This window comes from Schistosoma haematobium, chromosome 4 (genome assembly GCF_000699445.3).
Source record: "Schistosoma haematobium chromosome 4, whole genome shotgun sequence".
NCBI lineage: Eukaryota > Metazoa > Platyhelminthes > Trematoda > Strigeidida > Schistosomatidae > Schistosoma > Schistosoma haematobium.
Genome location: NC_067199.1, coordinates 5,975,138 through 5,992,195, shown reverse-complemented (window position 1 = coordinate 5,992,195; position 17,058 = coordinate 5,975,138). Strand labels below are relative to the sequence as shown.

General features: G+C 31.2%; 1 protein-coding gene across 1 annotated transcript in view; it reads right to left on the bottom strand.

Annotated features, from left to right (window-relative positions):
• The window catches only part of ORC2_1 (Origin recognition complex subunit 2), an 87,661-nt gene that overhangs the window by 62,283 nt on the left and 8,320 nt on the right, over positions 1-17,058 (bottom strand). The window lies entirely within an intron of this gene.

Here is a 17,058-nt window from a genome sequence, read left to right as displayed (position 1 = left end):
AATCTACATTTATTTACACAGTTATTTTTCACATACAAAAAAACTTCTTAATAGTCGAACGTTTCAATGGATAGAGAATGAAACTATAGATCGATTCACTTAACTACTTATATACATTTTTTTTAATGTAAGAAGATGCATATTGTTTGTTCTGTTATGTATAAAAGTGATAGAAGAGAGCATATAAAAAAAATTGAAGAAGAAGAAGTGATTATCTGCTTGATTAAACATTTAAGCTTATTAAACAGATTGAAGTTTTTCTCATTCAGTTCATACTCAACAACTACTTGAACTTCAAGATGAAATCATTGATGAAGACAACAGCACAAAAAAGAAGTGAAGGAAGGAAAAAAAAAGAAGAAGATCTTAACGAAGATACAAAAAACAACTCTTTAATATGTCTATACGTATATATGTTGTTGTAAGTATGTGTTTCAGTTACAATAAATTACTTCAGTTAACTGATATTTATGGAATATTTTGAAAAGAATGCTAAAAAGTCAAATACTAGTTTGATAGTTAGTGTGTTACTGCTTGTTTCCTCGCGCGCGCGCGCGCTCTCTATCTATCTATCTATCTATCGAATTATATTTGATTATTTTCCCATTTAAGTAATGAAAACTTCTCTATTCTTCATGATCATGTTTAAATAGATTTATATGAATGTATTTGTCTAAATAAAAGATGAGTATATATGGTAAAACGTATTGTAGAAGAACAGGCAAACTGAATGAAAACACCATGATGTTCAATGTATAGTAAATCCTGTTTTTGTTTTTTATAATAATGTAGCCTTATCTGTGCTTCCATGTTTAACAAATACTAGTTCTTTCCTCCTTATTTGGAATGTAAAACCCAACTTACACATTCTCATCATGCCTTCTGGATATTAGAACTTAGTCCAATGAACCAATATAAGCGGTAAACCAGATGGAAGCGATCGAACTAATCACCCACTCATTCAATACCCATAACTGATTATGAGTGTGACAACGAAAACGAAAACACAACTTTCTCCTTCTTCAATACTCTTCAATAATAGAGTAAACATCTCAAGTGTTTTTTTAAACTTTCCTTTTTGTCTTCTGTTTTTAATTGAAAAGTTGTATTGTTCAATTGTCTTGTTATTTTGGCAAAACAAAGGAGAAAGCCAAAACAGATAAATGAGGAATTAAGAACTTGTTTAATCTGTTCTGTTCTTTATTATTTATCATCTTTTTTAGTGATTGAGAAATCAAAAAAAAAAAGTTTCTATGATTAAAATACTTAGAGATTGTTATATTCTGTGAGATACTTAAAGCTGTTAAACAGGGAAATTAAACGAACAGTTTAAATCGGCTTGGTAACTGGTTGACAAGAAAAGGAAAACTGTTTATTTGGTTAGTTTTAGAGGTTTACTTAAATTTTAGACGACTAGTATATAAACATATCGGTGAGTAACTTTCAAATAAGTTTGCCAAATTTTTAATAAGAAGTTTTGATGGTAGAGTTCAATCATTTTGATATTGAAATGTACATCATTAGTTTACTATTTGGAAATAGTCTGCTAAAAGAATACGTTCATAAAATAAACATTCATCAATTATCTCAGGAGCAGTAGTAGTAGTAAACAAGAATTTTAATTTAAAACCTAAAGTGAATCCAGAGTCAGACAATAACCAGTGGATCAGTTTGTTTCGCAAAGTTGCGAATAAAAAAAAGAATTTCTGTATCCAGATAAATTAGTTTGAAGCTATCTAGTTTATTATTACACACAAATGTTCTGAGTTCTTTCAGATCTTAGAATCATTTTACTTTTTTGTTGAAGAGTTAGAAAGTAGCGTATTCGATTTTTATTTTATGTTGTATATAAAGACATTCGTCCTAAAACATCATAGAAAAGAAGTTTGATTCTTTAAATGATTTTAGCATTGGTTATCAATTGGATATTAATAAATACTCTGAGATTCAAGAAGATAATTAGATCTGATTACAGTAATATAACATGTTTCAATAAGATTTGTGTTACATAATCAATATTACAGATCTTTAAATGTAGATATGTGTGTTTTATAACTCAGAATAATTAATTTTGGTTGAGGTTAGACATTAACACCATTGGATGCCGGCTCAGTGGTCAAGTAGGTTAAGCATTCGTGCGCGAGACTGAAGACTCTGGGTTCGAGTCCCGCGGGCGGGATCGTGGATGCGCACTGCTGAGGAGTCTCACAACAGGACAAAATGGCCGTCCAGTGCTTCCAGGTCATCAGTGGTGGTCTAACATCAATCAGTTCATGACCTCAATCAAAATAAACTAATTTTATCATAAACAATTGAATCAAGACGATTCACATAGAATAAAATTCTACAAAGTTCAAAGACCAAATAGTCTGAGATGATAGAGACTATCCTTTTTAGCTTAAATGGTTGATTTTGATGAAATTTTGTTCTCTAACCTAGATGGTTTAGTTGTGAAACATTCATCACCTTTCTGAACAAATTTCATATAGAATTCTGAATTTTGTTCTGATGAAATGAATCAGAAGAATGATAACAAGTTCCACAATTAAACTGTCCAATTTAGAGAACAATATTCCATCAAAAAAACTAAATAGCCTGTCTATAATGTAACCACTTTTACAGTAATCTATTAAATATTTAACAATATTCCTGTTGAATGAAAACAAGTTTTCTTAAAAGAGGATACTGAATAACAATATACATATATCTATGTATGTATTGTCGTTATTGACCTCAAAGTTTATAATAACTGGTAATAGCTTATTAGTTTATTTCTCTAAAACACCGTTTTTTTGTTGCTGTTGTTGGAGGGGGGTAACTGGGTTAATAAACCCCTGCAAATAAGTTTAAATAATATTCAAATGCTCATTAACTGTTATGGCCCATTTTTATTTATTTATTTATTAGAATATAATATATAACTTGCCCTAAGGCAATTTTCTAGTCGTTGGCCTATAATATTCTATTTATATAACTTTATCTGATTCAGCTAATAAATGTTACTTCCAATAATAATAATAATAATAATAATAATAATAATAATGACTATTATTATTCTGAGAGTTTCAGAATTTTATAGATTTCTAACTAGTTCTAGATGAGTAGTTTGAAGTTTACTACTCATTATTCAACAGTTCCATTAAAAGAAAACACAATTATTATTTCATAAGTAAATAAAGTGATAAATTGTAAATTCCAAACTGTTTGAAATTATATTCATTTGGTATTATTAGTTTGAATCTTTTCATTGATGATTAAGATTACAATGGATCAGTCACTTATTGGCATATGTGCATTCTATGCTGATTGTCTCGATATAGTTTTAATTTACAAGCATTATATGCAAATATGGATAGCGGATAGCGGTGGATTCCAGGACACGTGTTTCGTCTTATCTGGGAAGATTCATATAAACAATACCAAGTGATTTTATAATTTACCCCATTGCACAAGCGAATGGCTATCAGAACTCACTAGCTAAGTAGATAACGTGATGACGTTTGAAGAGAGCAGTACTGGATTTGAGTTCCAGAGTGAACATCAACTCTGAAATGCAGGTACATCCATTTGACGAGTCTCAAATAGGACGAAACGCGCTTCCTGGATTCCACTGCTACCTACTATCCATCATTGCATGTAATGTTTGAAATTATTTTCTTTGAACACTGATATTTAAAGATTCAATTTCATTTTAAATATACTAGTGTGACTACAATTTTAATGAAATTTCAATCAAATATAATTCTAGTTTATTGGATAATTATATAAAAAAGGTTTACTGAAATTTATGGTATGAAACTTAGTTGCAAATTCGTTACATATCAACGATAGATGTTTAGAACCGATTGATACGATGTCATTACCATTGGTTTCATTCTATACGATACCTTTCAACAAAATATATTTGCAAACTTCATATAAATGATACATACTATAGGATTCTAATTGAAGACAACTAGTGTCACAGTCAGAGTTAATACAAGTAAATTATTTATAAAATAACTACCTTTTGTAGAATTAAACTTGGTCCATTAAGTTGACAGGGATTCGTATAAAAATATCATTGTTATCGTCTCATTCACTGATCAAAAATGGTGAAGTTTTCATGGAATCATATAGACTATTCATAATACTGCAATTTAATCAAAAGAATTCTCTCAGTTCTAGTAACTATGCAAAGATTGATTACTCTTCACTATTCGGGTGTATTTTTTGATTATAAAGCTTGATGGATATTTTTATTGTCATCAGATCTATATTTTAAAAAGACCCATCTATCTGGTCCATCGAAAAATTAATAATCGTGTCAATAGTTCAATTCTTTAAACAAATATATAATTTGTATACATGTAGATGGAAATATTAAATATGAGTATAATAGTTTAATAGATGAATTCATGAGTTAATTAAAACTAGACAACCATAGGAAACCTAGAAGCAATGAACGGCCGTTTCATCCTAGTGTAGAACTCCTCAGCAATATGCGTCCACAATCCTATCTCATGAGATTCGAACCCAGGACCTATCGGTTTCGTGTGCGAACACTTAACCTTTAAACCATTAAGTCGGCAAGCATCCCAAGGTGTTAATATCTAACTTTAACCAATCCATGATATTGGTCTAGATTTAATCGACTCACAATCTACACAAAACCCACCTTCTGATAATAAGTATAACAAAATTAAATGTTACCAAACCATTTTTGTCAATAATAAAAAATAATCCTTTTTTTTACAAAGATAAACCAAATTTAAGACATGACATTTAATCAATTAGATCTATACATTAAAAAAAAACTATGGATCAAATAAAATTCGATCAGACAGTAGATAGAGTAACTCTTAAGTCTCATATAATCAAATGATCTTCATATGTTCATATTCATAATGAAACATAATCATCAAAGTATAGGTATGTTACATAAAGGGAGATATATATATATATATAATACCAAATGATACCTGTCATATATACATAACATAAACCCTTGTTTATTGTCAATTTATCATTAAACGACATGTAATACATGCTATAATGATGTCATTACAAAATAAAGTTTTAAGAAAGGAAAAACAGTTATATAGAATATTATATAATGCTTCTGTTTTCCTAACTAAACATTTAAATAATTGAAATGATATTTGCGTGAGTTTATTAGTTTATTCAATGTGTAATTTGTCAAGTAATCAATAAACATAACTCATGAATTCACTTGGTATTGTTTATTTGAATCTTCTTATTAACGTTTAGGACAGAAATTATTCAGTCTCTCCTGGTGATCGACTGGATCATGAAGACGTCAACATCTGAAGGGAAACGTGGAATACATTGGACATCTAGGATGCAGCTGGACGATCTAGACTTCACAGATGATCTGGCTCTTCTATCCCAAACGCAATAACAAATGCAGGAGAAGACGAATAGTGTGGCAGCAGCCTCAGCAGCAGTAGGTCTCAATATACACAAAGGGAAAAGCAACATTCTCCGATACAACACAGCATGCACCAATCCAATCACAATTGACGGAGAAGATTTGGAAGATGTAAAAACCTTTATGTATTTGGGCAGCATCATTGATGAATAGGGTGGATCTGATGCAGATGTGAAGGCGCGGATCGGTAAAGCAAGAACAGCATATCTATAACTGAAGAACATCTGGAACTCAAAGCAACTGTCAACCAACACCAAGGTCAGAATTTTCAATACAAATGTCAAGACAGTTCTACTGTATGGGGCAGAAACCTGGAGAACTACGAAAGCCATCATCCAGGAAGTACGGGTGTTTATTAACAGTTGTCTACGCAAAATACTTCAGATCCGTAAGTATACTGTGCGTATTGCCTCGATATAACCTTAATTCGAACTCCAGAATGAACATCAACTCTGAGATGTAGGTACATCCAGCTGACGACCAACTGAAATATTGAATCAGTCAGAGATACTCTAACTGTTTATGAGGCCTATTTTATTCAGGGACCAAACATAAATGTAACTTGTACAAAAAGATAACAATGCATAAGCATTTATAATAATATCTGTTTACATAATTCTAACGATATAATAAAATGATTGAGTTACGTTGAAAAATGCCAAAATTTAGAAACTAATAATGAAATTAGTATGATCTAAAACAAAGTTGACGCAAAATACTTCGGATCAGTTGGACAGACAGTATCAACAATAACCTACTGTGGGAGAGAACAAACCAGATTCCAGTGGAGGAAAAAATCAGAAAGAAGCGTTGAAAGTGGATAGGACACAAATCGAGGAATGCAGACAACTGTGTTACAAGGCAAACACAAACACAGAATCCCAAATGCCAAAGGAAAAGAGGAAGACCAAAGAACACATTACGTTGAGAAATGCATACAGACATGAGAAGAATGAACAAAAATTGGATAGGACTGTTAAAGAAGAACCATGACAGAGTGGGTTAGAGAATGCTTGTTGGTGGCCTATGCTCCATTGAGGTTAACAGGCCTAAGTATGTAAGTAAAAAAGGTGATTGTTAGTCAATGTTACAATTTAATTAATCACAAAACCAGTAAACCTTTTAATTTACATATCATTGTCAATAAAAAGGAAATATATTTCTATACTCAGTGAATTTGTGCACTACGTTACATTTGTGATATTTCTCAATGACCATGTAGGTTTGAAGCTTAGATTTATCAATTAATTATTATCAATAAATACCAGATCTGATCAACTAGAAAGGTTTAGCGAAAAATCTAGTTTATTTGGAAATTAATAAAAATATTTTTTTTAATTTTTAATTTAAAATTTAACAAACTACTCATTAAGTTACTTATAAAGTTGTTATGAAGGTTGTTAAATTTATCAGGTGTTTTGTGGAGATTTCAGAAATTTCACTGATTGTAATCATGAGTCAATTGAAGCTAGACCACCATGAAAAACCTGGAAGCACTGGCCGGTCGTCTTAGTGGCCTAGTTCGTTAAGCGCCTGGCGCGAGACTGGTAGGTCCTGGGTTCAAATCTCACGGGGTGCGGGATCGTGGAAGCGCACTGCTGAGGAGTCCCGTACTAGCACGAAACGGCCTTCCAGTGCTTCCAGTGTTTTCAATCGGGGTCTAGCTTCAAATAACTCATGATTGGTTTCAATTAAATAACTATTAGAAACTAAAATACATTGAATAGATTATTGATTCTAGAAATGTACTCTTCAGTAATGTACATTTACATTTCCACATAGGGTTCAACTTATAATTTTTAGGTTTTATGGCAATTGCTTTAATATCAATATTTTATTGTTTTCAATTATTGTTTGATTAAAATCAGTCAGTGATTTAAAAAAGCACTATAGATTTTTTTAAATGAATAAATAGATAGATGTATTTTTGACTGAGATCTTCCTTAGTGCAATGGAAGATGATCATACATTTTTGTGGATTGTCTGAGGTTAGATATTAACAGCGTTGAATGACGGCCGGCTCGGTGGTTTAGAGGTTAAATGTTCGCGCGTGAGACTGACAGTTCTTGGATTCGAATACCGCTAGTGGGATCATAGATGCGCATTGATGAGAAGTCTCACAATCAGATGAAACGATCGTCTAGTGCTTCCAGGTTTTCAAGAATATTCTAACATCAATCTGTTTATGATCTCAACCAAAAACTTAGAAATCTCCACAACCCCCATACTGCTTAATAGATATATGTTTTTTTTAATTTCATTAAGTGTGGTCAATCCATTATAACAATTAATTTTAATCTATTAATTAAACATGTGATATTTTAATTAGTTTCTATTCAAATTAAATGGTTAGTGTTTAAGCAAATGAAATTAATCACACTTACTTAACACACTGATCCAGGTTAAACAGGTTTTTTGTCTTAATATATCAAATGAAATAAATTTATAAAAGGTATCAATGCCAAGTTTCAGCTGAATTGAGTATTGGATAAAAAGTTAATTACAAATATAATTTTTTGTTGTTATATGCTAATGAGTAGAAAAATAAATTTTCCAACGTTTCGGAACTTATTGTAAGTCACTTCTTCAGAGGGAATTTCGGTTATGCATTTACTCTGAAGAAGTGGCTTATATTAGGTTACGAAACATTAGACATACAATTTTTCTACTTATTGAGATATAAAGAAATCATATTTATTGTTAGTATTTACCTTGTTTAGTCATAAAAAAAATGGTTGCTTCATGTAATCTAGTTGGTTGTAACGGATCATTTTTCTTATTTTTATGAGGTATTTTAAATTAAAGATAATTACTTAAATCTGATTAGAATAGAAAAACATGAGGGAGTTATTGTTGACTTACGTTGAAAGTTAAAGACTTTCGTTCAGTTGAGGATATAACTAGTAGTAGAATCGATAACGTAAGTTTTGTCCTATCCAGAACTCATCAACTGGGAGTAGCTTTATTTCATTGTTTATGTTTATACATGAAATTGAACTCATTACCTTTTACTTCAGTCACTTAATGTATTATCCGTTGACCTAAGAATCCAATAATGTACCTCTTTTATTTATAATGCATAATATTCCAGCTATAAAGCTATTATGAGTATGGAGTTGTGTAGATTGTTAAGCTTTTATCGATATCATAAACCGATCACTGTTAGATCACTATGGGTGAAATAGCCATCCAGTGATTCCAGGTTTTCATTAATAGTCTAACATTGATCGGTTAATGATCTTAATAAACCTATTTATCTTCATTTTCACCTTGTTTTACAATTTCTAAAACGACAACTATTAACATAATTTAAAAATAGGGAACGTTGGGATGTTTCATCATGAACTAAATAATTCTTTCAAACAATTAGAAACTAGGAAACAGTCAATTATTAATAATTAGTTGAAGTTTAACATTAACAGCTCAGTGGTCTAGTGGTTAAGCATTCGCGCGCGAGACTGATAGGTCCTTCGTTCGAATCTCGTGAGTTGGGATCGTGGATGCGCACTGATGAGAAGTTCCATATTAGGACAAATCGGCCGTCCAGTGGTTCCAGGTTTTTCATGGTGGTTTAACTTCAATTGACTCATGATCTCAACCATTGAAATCAAAATAAAATAGGAATCCACCAGTATCAGATTCTTAATCATTAAACTGTTATATTCATATTTTCAATGAAAGTTCCTTCGTAACTTTATTCATTTAAGTTTCTCACAACGTTTTTACAAAATAAATGAAATAACTATGGAATTCTTAAACAGATACTCAACTTCCATTGGCTGGATACCATCGGCAACAGTCTACTGTGAGAGAGAACAAAACAACTTCCAAATGAAGAGGAAATTAACAAAAGGCGTTGGAAGTTGATAGGACATATATTTCAATAATCATCAAACTGTATCACAAGGCAAGCCCCAACTTGGAATCCTGAAAAGAAACGGAAAAGCGGAAGCCCAAAGAATACATTACATCAGGAAATAGAATCAGATATGAAAAGGATGAATGACAATTGGAAACAACTGGAAAGTATTGTTTGGGAAAGGGTTGGATGGAGAGTGCTAGTGGATGGCCAATGCTACTCCACGAGGAGTAACAGGCGTAAGTAAGTAAGTCTTAAACAGAAATCTTGAATAAAATATATGATAAGAGTGAAACATAATTTTTGTCTAGATTACAATTTGTTTAAGATAAATTTATTTCTAAAGCAGTATATATTTTACTGTGAATATGAAAATTAAGTTTATTCTAGAGATAATTGCAAGGATTCGTATTACTAATTTTAGGGATCTGTGGAGATTGTATCATTTTACAAAATTGAATTCACGAGTTAACCTATGTTAGACCGGCACTGAAAACCTAAAAATACTGGACGCCTTTTTTCATCTTAGTATTAGACTATTCAGCTGTGTTCATCTATGATTTCACACGCGGAATTCGAACCTAAGATTTTTGATCTCATGCATGAACGCTTAATCTTTAGACCGCAAAATTATCGATATGATTGAACAATTCAATACAAACTTTCTGTTTATTCATTACTTCACTATACTGATATAAAATTTGTATCAGTTATAGTAATATTGCCACAAATTTATTACCTATAGCATATAATTATACATATTCTTTCTTCATATATCCTATATAGATGTAATAAATCGTCAGTATAACAGTACATTTCCCTCTCTATTTTACATATACTGGTGTATTCAGACATCATTCATACATGTATATTGCCATATATACATGTACATATGTGATGTACCATTGCCAAATGTTTTTATTTTGATTTTTTGTTTTTTTTTCTTTTGAAAAGAAAACAGAAACCGTTAAGAATGTATAAAGAGGAACAACTAAAGAAAAAAAGACAGTAAGAGTCTATATTCAATTGACATACTTCTTTTTTCTATCATTAATTTATTTTCATCACGCTTTTATAACTTATAGTCAATAATTATTTGCTTTATTGTTGATTTCTTCATGATAAATATTGATTTTTTTGAACATGGATACAAAAATTGATTATGATAATGGGCATAGCAACAAAGATGAGATCTATCTATCTATCTATCTATCTTTATACATAGAATATTGATTTGACATTATCATTTTGTTTCTATCACTTATCAAAGATGTTACTATATGCCATTAAATAAATTTATCAGTTACGTAATCAATTTTGTAAAGAGAAGTATTTAAAAGTTAGTAGTAAATAGTATTTCATTGTATACATTGAATCCCCTAGATATTACTGATGTTATCATTAGATGTTATTTTTATTGTTTTAAAATGGATTAGAAAAGAAAGAAAAAAAGAAAATGTAAGAATTACTATTCAAAGTTCGTTAGTATCTGTCGAATGAATGTTATAGTAATAAGAATAGAATGACTTATGATCCATGTTGTATTGCGTTGTATTCACTGGATTAGTTTTAAAAGTCTTTTATAGATAAAACTAATAATATTTGTTTTTGTTGAGACTATCGTCAGATCTTGATCATTTGTATTGGTTGTATTGTGTTAGTTAACTTCAGACATTAGTTGTTGTTTTTTTAATAATAAAATTCATTGTCAGAAGGGGTTTTGTGGAGATTTTAGTAATTTCAATGGATTGGTTGAAGTTAAACACTAACACCGTTGGATGCCCGCCGGCTCAGTGGTCTAATGATTAAGCGCTTGAGTGCGAGATTTGTAGGTCCTGGGTTCGAATCTTGCGAGGGGCGAGATCATGGATGAGCATTGCTGAGGAGTCCCACACTAGAACGAAACGGCTGTCCAGTGCTTCCAGGTTTTTCATAGTGGTCTAGCTACAATTAACTCATGATTTCAACTATTGAAAATTCATTGTATCATAATATAATGTTAGTACACAAATACGATAGTCATTTGGATGTTTGCTTTCATTGAGTTAGACAAATGATGAACAAACTTGACTAGTAAAGTCTAATTAATTTTTGTGTATGGTAGTTACTAAATACTAATGCTGGTCATCTGCTTAGATATATTGATGCCTTAAATGTTAACAACTCGATTCCAACTTAATAGTTTATTATGATCCTTGGAAAGTGATATTAGTGTTTTAATTCGCCTTTTTAGTAGTGCATGTCAGTTTGTAACAAAATCTGTCTTACATTTCGTATGAAAAAGAGTGGTATTATTATGTTCATAAATTTGATCCATTCTAGGAAGTCAATTTGAAATGGGTGTTGAAAGTGAAGTCAAGGTTTAAATTTTAAAAAAAAAACTTAAAACCATGTATTATTATTAAACGTAGTTGAGAGTGATGATTATTTTTATACCCTTTTTTGATTGAGATCATGAACCGATTAATGTTAGAACACCATTGAAAACCTGCAAAGACTAAGTAGCCATTTCGTCCTACTGTGGAACTCCTCAGCAGTCAGCACCTATAATCCCACTCGCGGGATTCAAACCCAGGGTCTTCGGTCTCACGCGCGAACACCTAACCTCTAAATCACTGAGCCGGCCGGCATCCAATGATGTTAATGTTTAACTTCAACTAATCTACGAAATTAAGCCACATGTCCATCATTGTCTTCAGTGAGTTAATATCTCTCAACAGACCCGATTGACTCATGATCTCAACTACTGAAATTACTACGATATCCACAAAAAACCTCTTCCTGATAATAATCAGCATATGCTCACTAGGGACTGGATTCAACAGGTAATTCCTAGAGTTCTAGTGAGAATCAGTGATCAGTGGAGTTCAACCGGGTCTGTTGTGAGATAGTAACTCACTGAAGATAATGGTGGATGTGTCGCTCAATTAGTTGAAGTTAGACATTAACACCGTTGGTTACCGGCTAAGAAGTTTATTAGTTTACTTTCAAAACTGATTCTTTACTTAAATATTTTTGAGTAAACATTAAGTTTAAATTAAATAATTCAATTTTTTCAAGGATGTAATAAATGCAGTTTAATCCAAGGTCATTATGTGAATAGGCTTTGACATATTACAACTTTCTCAGATACAAAATTTATTTTAAAGCTTAATACCATGTAATTAAATAGATAGGATTATGTCACCATAAATCGCTTATTTCTTTATTTGTACCATGCGAAAATTAAGTTGATACTATGTTTTAAACTACCGTAGGGATTTAGTGAAGAATTTTTCAATTCCATAGCGGATATCACATGGTGATCTTAGCTAGATAACTACTGAAAATTAGGAAGTGCTGAACATTTGTTTCGTCTTAGATTAAGCCTCCTGAGAATTGAACATCCACGACTCAATGTACTTAGTGGGTAATGAATGTCTTACATAGGACAAGATTGAATTCCACTTGTCATAGATTCTAGCCATAACTCTGAAATTATCTCTTGAAGTTAGTTAATAGCAAGTACGTTGTTCATTGTTAAATAACTTGGAAGTATATATGATTTGACTTCATTGTTCTTAACATACCATGTTGTATTTCAAAAAACATCTGCTTTCATTCATATATGTGACTTTAGCCTAAAGTAGGTACACGTCTTCTGCGAGACAAAGTTTTTAAATTATATTTTGCTAACTAAAAGTACATATATATATATATATATCAATGAGAAAGAGGAAGTTACTGAGTTAATAAATTTTCATTTATAGACGAAATGAAATGACAAAAGTATAATTTATTAGTTTATAGGTATACAGAATTTATTTAGCGTTGTCATTTTTTTATAATGGTTGTTTGTTTGCAAAGATAGATATTGGCTATCATTGTAATCGGTTTATTTGGGGCTCGACACATGGATGTACCTGCGTCCTAGAGCTGATGTTCACTCCGGAACTCGAACATAGTGCCATGCACTTCAAATGAGGAGATACAAGCAAAAAACGCCACCATGGAAAACCTGGAAGCATTGGACTCCTTTTGATATAAATCAGCATATGCTAACTAGTGACGGTCTCCAAGAGATATTTCCTGGATTTCTGTTGAGAAGCAGTGACCAGTGGTGTTCAACCGAGTCTATTGTGAGTTAGTAACTTACTGAAGATAATGGTAGATGTATGGCTCAATTTCGTGGATTAGTTGAAGTTAAACATTAACACCGTAGAATGCCGGCCGACTCAGTGGTCTGGCGGTTAAGCGTTCGCGCGTGAGACCGATAGGTTCTGGGTTCAAATCTTGTGGGGCGGGATGGATGTTCACTTCTGAAGAGTCCCAGAATAGGATGAAACGGCCATCCACTGCTTTGAGGATTTCCATGATGATCTACATTTAATTTACTCATGATCTCAACTATTGAAATTACTATTATATCCACGAAATCACTTTTGGTGACTCGAATAGTTTATTTTTATAACACCAGGAGGAAGACCAAAGAACACATTACGTCGAGAAATGCAGCCAGACATGAGAAGAATGAACAATAAATGGATAGAAGTAGAAAGGAAGGCCGAGGACCCAGTGAGTTAGAGAATGCTGGACGGTGGCCTATTGTCCTTTGGGGTTAATAGTCTTAAGTAAGTAAGTAAAGTACATAATCTTACAATTCATATACTCCTGTCAACTTCGTATGAAAATCCCTGTTCATCTAAACAAACTAAGTTGTTGTTTTTTTCTTTTTTCTAAATTCAATAAAATTGTTTTATCCTTAGCTTTGAAAAACGGAAACTTTAGTAAATTGAATCTGTCCCAGAAAATGTCTTTATGAACTAATGCTTCAATAGTTCATATACATTACGTTACGATAACTTCAGAAATCATTATCTTGTGCATTTCTATCAAGGGATGTTACTGTAATATTGGATATATTCGACGAGTTTAATGAATTCTGGTAAATCTTTACAAAAGCAAACTTTAAGTCATTAAAGTGTCACTATCTCTGCTTATGTTATGTTATTTAATCATTATTATTATTAGTGGCTTTATTCAATATTACAGTTTTGGTACAATATAGAAATCTCAGCACAATGTATTTAAACAAGTTTCCGTTTCTTACTTCTTGGTCAATACTGACGATGAGTATTAAGTGATCGTCATTAAGAAGTTAGCAGTTCAGTCAATCGACATCTAAATAATATAAATTCTTTTCGCTGCATATTGTCAGCAACCGGGAAATCTCTGATTGAGCTCTTTTGTAACTTGAACAACGAAAGGTTATACACTTTTCAGAAATACACCTGAATTGGTTATGTGATTAATAGACATAATGATTTATTAAAACAACCGAAAATAGATAACTTGTTAAAATATCTTGACAGCAGAAACAGGTGACTCAGATGTTCAAGCAGGCTGCCAAGTATACTAAAGTCGCGAAACAATAGATAACCTTGACCATCTTCAGTTTCTATCTCGACAGTTAATTTCTTTTACAATGTGTGGATGGATTCTCAAAAATCATCAGTCTTGAAATGTAACAAATCAAGAAATATAGATTTAATTATTCTTTTTAAATTTAGGTTCATAGCATAACTATGGGTAGGCTTAAAATATTGTTCCATCATTTTGAATCAAACAGTGTTGCAGTTCAAAAGCTAATGAATATAATACCTGTGTTAAAGTGAAATAAAATAGTTTTGTAAAAAGTATTTCAATTTAAAGGTGATAGTCGTTTAGGATTGATGTCATTTGAATACGATAGAAGACCAAGGAGGATTGATTTCTAATTTCATTCTAGTGTGAGACTTCTTAATAGGTCGCTTCAATACTATTTCAACGAAGGTTAATTCCAGGAGAATACCACTTAGCTATTTATATTTATATATTTAATTGACAACGCCTAAATTTCTAAAATGGTCTACGTTTATAATAACATGAATATACCAACCAATCTTTAGTAGAATTTAAAAATATAACGGTAATAAATGAAATAAGGAAGAAAATGCTTTCAGTTTTGAACAATGATTGTACACAAAGTTTGAGGAATCAACACTTTCCACAAGTTACTCTTTGCATTTATAATAAAAGCAGTTAGTAAATAGACGGAAATGACCAAATGAGAAATATATTAATTTGGTTATAAAAACACGAAGAAGCAATTTAGTAACATTGTTCTGAACAAATACTCAGGTGAGGAAGTTCAATTTATTGTTTGATACGAAGTTATAGAGGTCATTCGTAAAATTTGAAAAAAACCATATATTAAATACTTTATTCGTAAATCTTCCATCAGTTGTCTTACATTTTATCCTTCCTTCATTGCTATTACAATTACTGTCTGTTTACCTTATCGCTCTATTCAATTCAATCTCCTTAAACTTCTGCTGCAAGACATTCCATTTCTGATTTATGTTACATACTACTTATGTCTGTCGATATAAGTAGCATTCACCACAACATGAAAACACTAGATTATAATTGACTTAGTTTGAATTAAACATTTGATTAAACCAACATAAATTATCTTTCACTAAGTGTTTTTAAGTACTGTTTCATTTTCTGAGTAGAATCTAGATTGTTTGATGTTAAGATACCGTATGTTTGCGTTAAATAATTAGTGGTTATGCCTACGATTAACCTACTGATTATCGGAAATGGCCCATACGCACAGGTAATTATTTGCTGTTAAAATTCATGAATTCTAATTCATAGGATTTAATCATTTAACAGAAGAATATGATCATAAAACCACTTGTTCAATTACTTAAGTCATCCTATACTTGCCAAGTCCTCCGTACTAGAACTTCGCTTTTAAATATGGAAGCTCTGAAGAAATAAATCGTCAATTCGTAGAGCTAAGAATTATATGCAGGTTTTTACTATCCCCAATAAAGTTGATTATGTCAGTCAAAAGAAAATATTCTTTTCTGTATACATTACTAAACAACATACTGTTTATCTAAGAATTATAATATACAAACAAATGATCATGTCATCTTTGGAACATTTATAATGTTCTAATATGGTTTACCTAGTTAAAAGAATGAAGTGTAGTTCACTGGAAATAATAGTATAAATAAACAATAGGACTAGTTCATAGAATGGTATCAATTCATTTGTTTTATATTGTTCCTTGAATCTATTGTAGTGGATTTTCTTTGTTAATCGATCACTTCGATAACCGTTATAATATAAATCTCAGCGGTGTTTAAAATCAAAAGGCAATCAGAAATGACAACTACAGTTTATTAGTCGATAGCATAGATCACAAAGTTATAAGCACATCAAACGAATTTGAAGCAGAGAGGTAAATTAGTATGTATGAGCAATGAAATAAGCATATTTATAGTCAAATTGCATAAGGGAGCAACAAGTCCAAGCAAAGACTAATAATAGGATTTGAATATATGAATATATTTGAGAGAAGGGTGAATCATCGAATGATATTTAGGCAATCAACATTTAAGCAATCTAAAGTCTATCATGTGATTTACTGATCATAATAGTACAAAGAAATAGACGAATTGTTACTATTCAAATAACATTGTCTGTTAATTAAGTTATTATTAAAAGGGCTAAATCAAAATCAACTGTCATCGAAATTGTTTGTAGGATAGTTGCTATACTATTATATATTTATAGATTAGTTTCATTCATATAAATCTGTTAGTTAAACATTCTAAACTCTTATGACTATCTATTTTTAATTTGATTCAAATCAACACTGGATAATTCACTTGGTATTGTTTTACTTGAATCTTCCCATTGATTTTTTTTTAGGACTGAAATTGATCAGTCG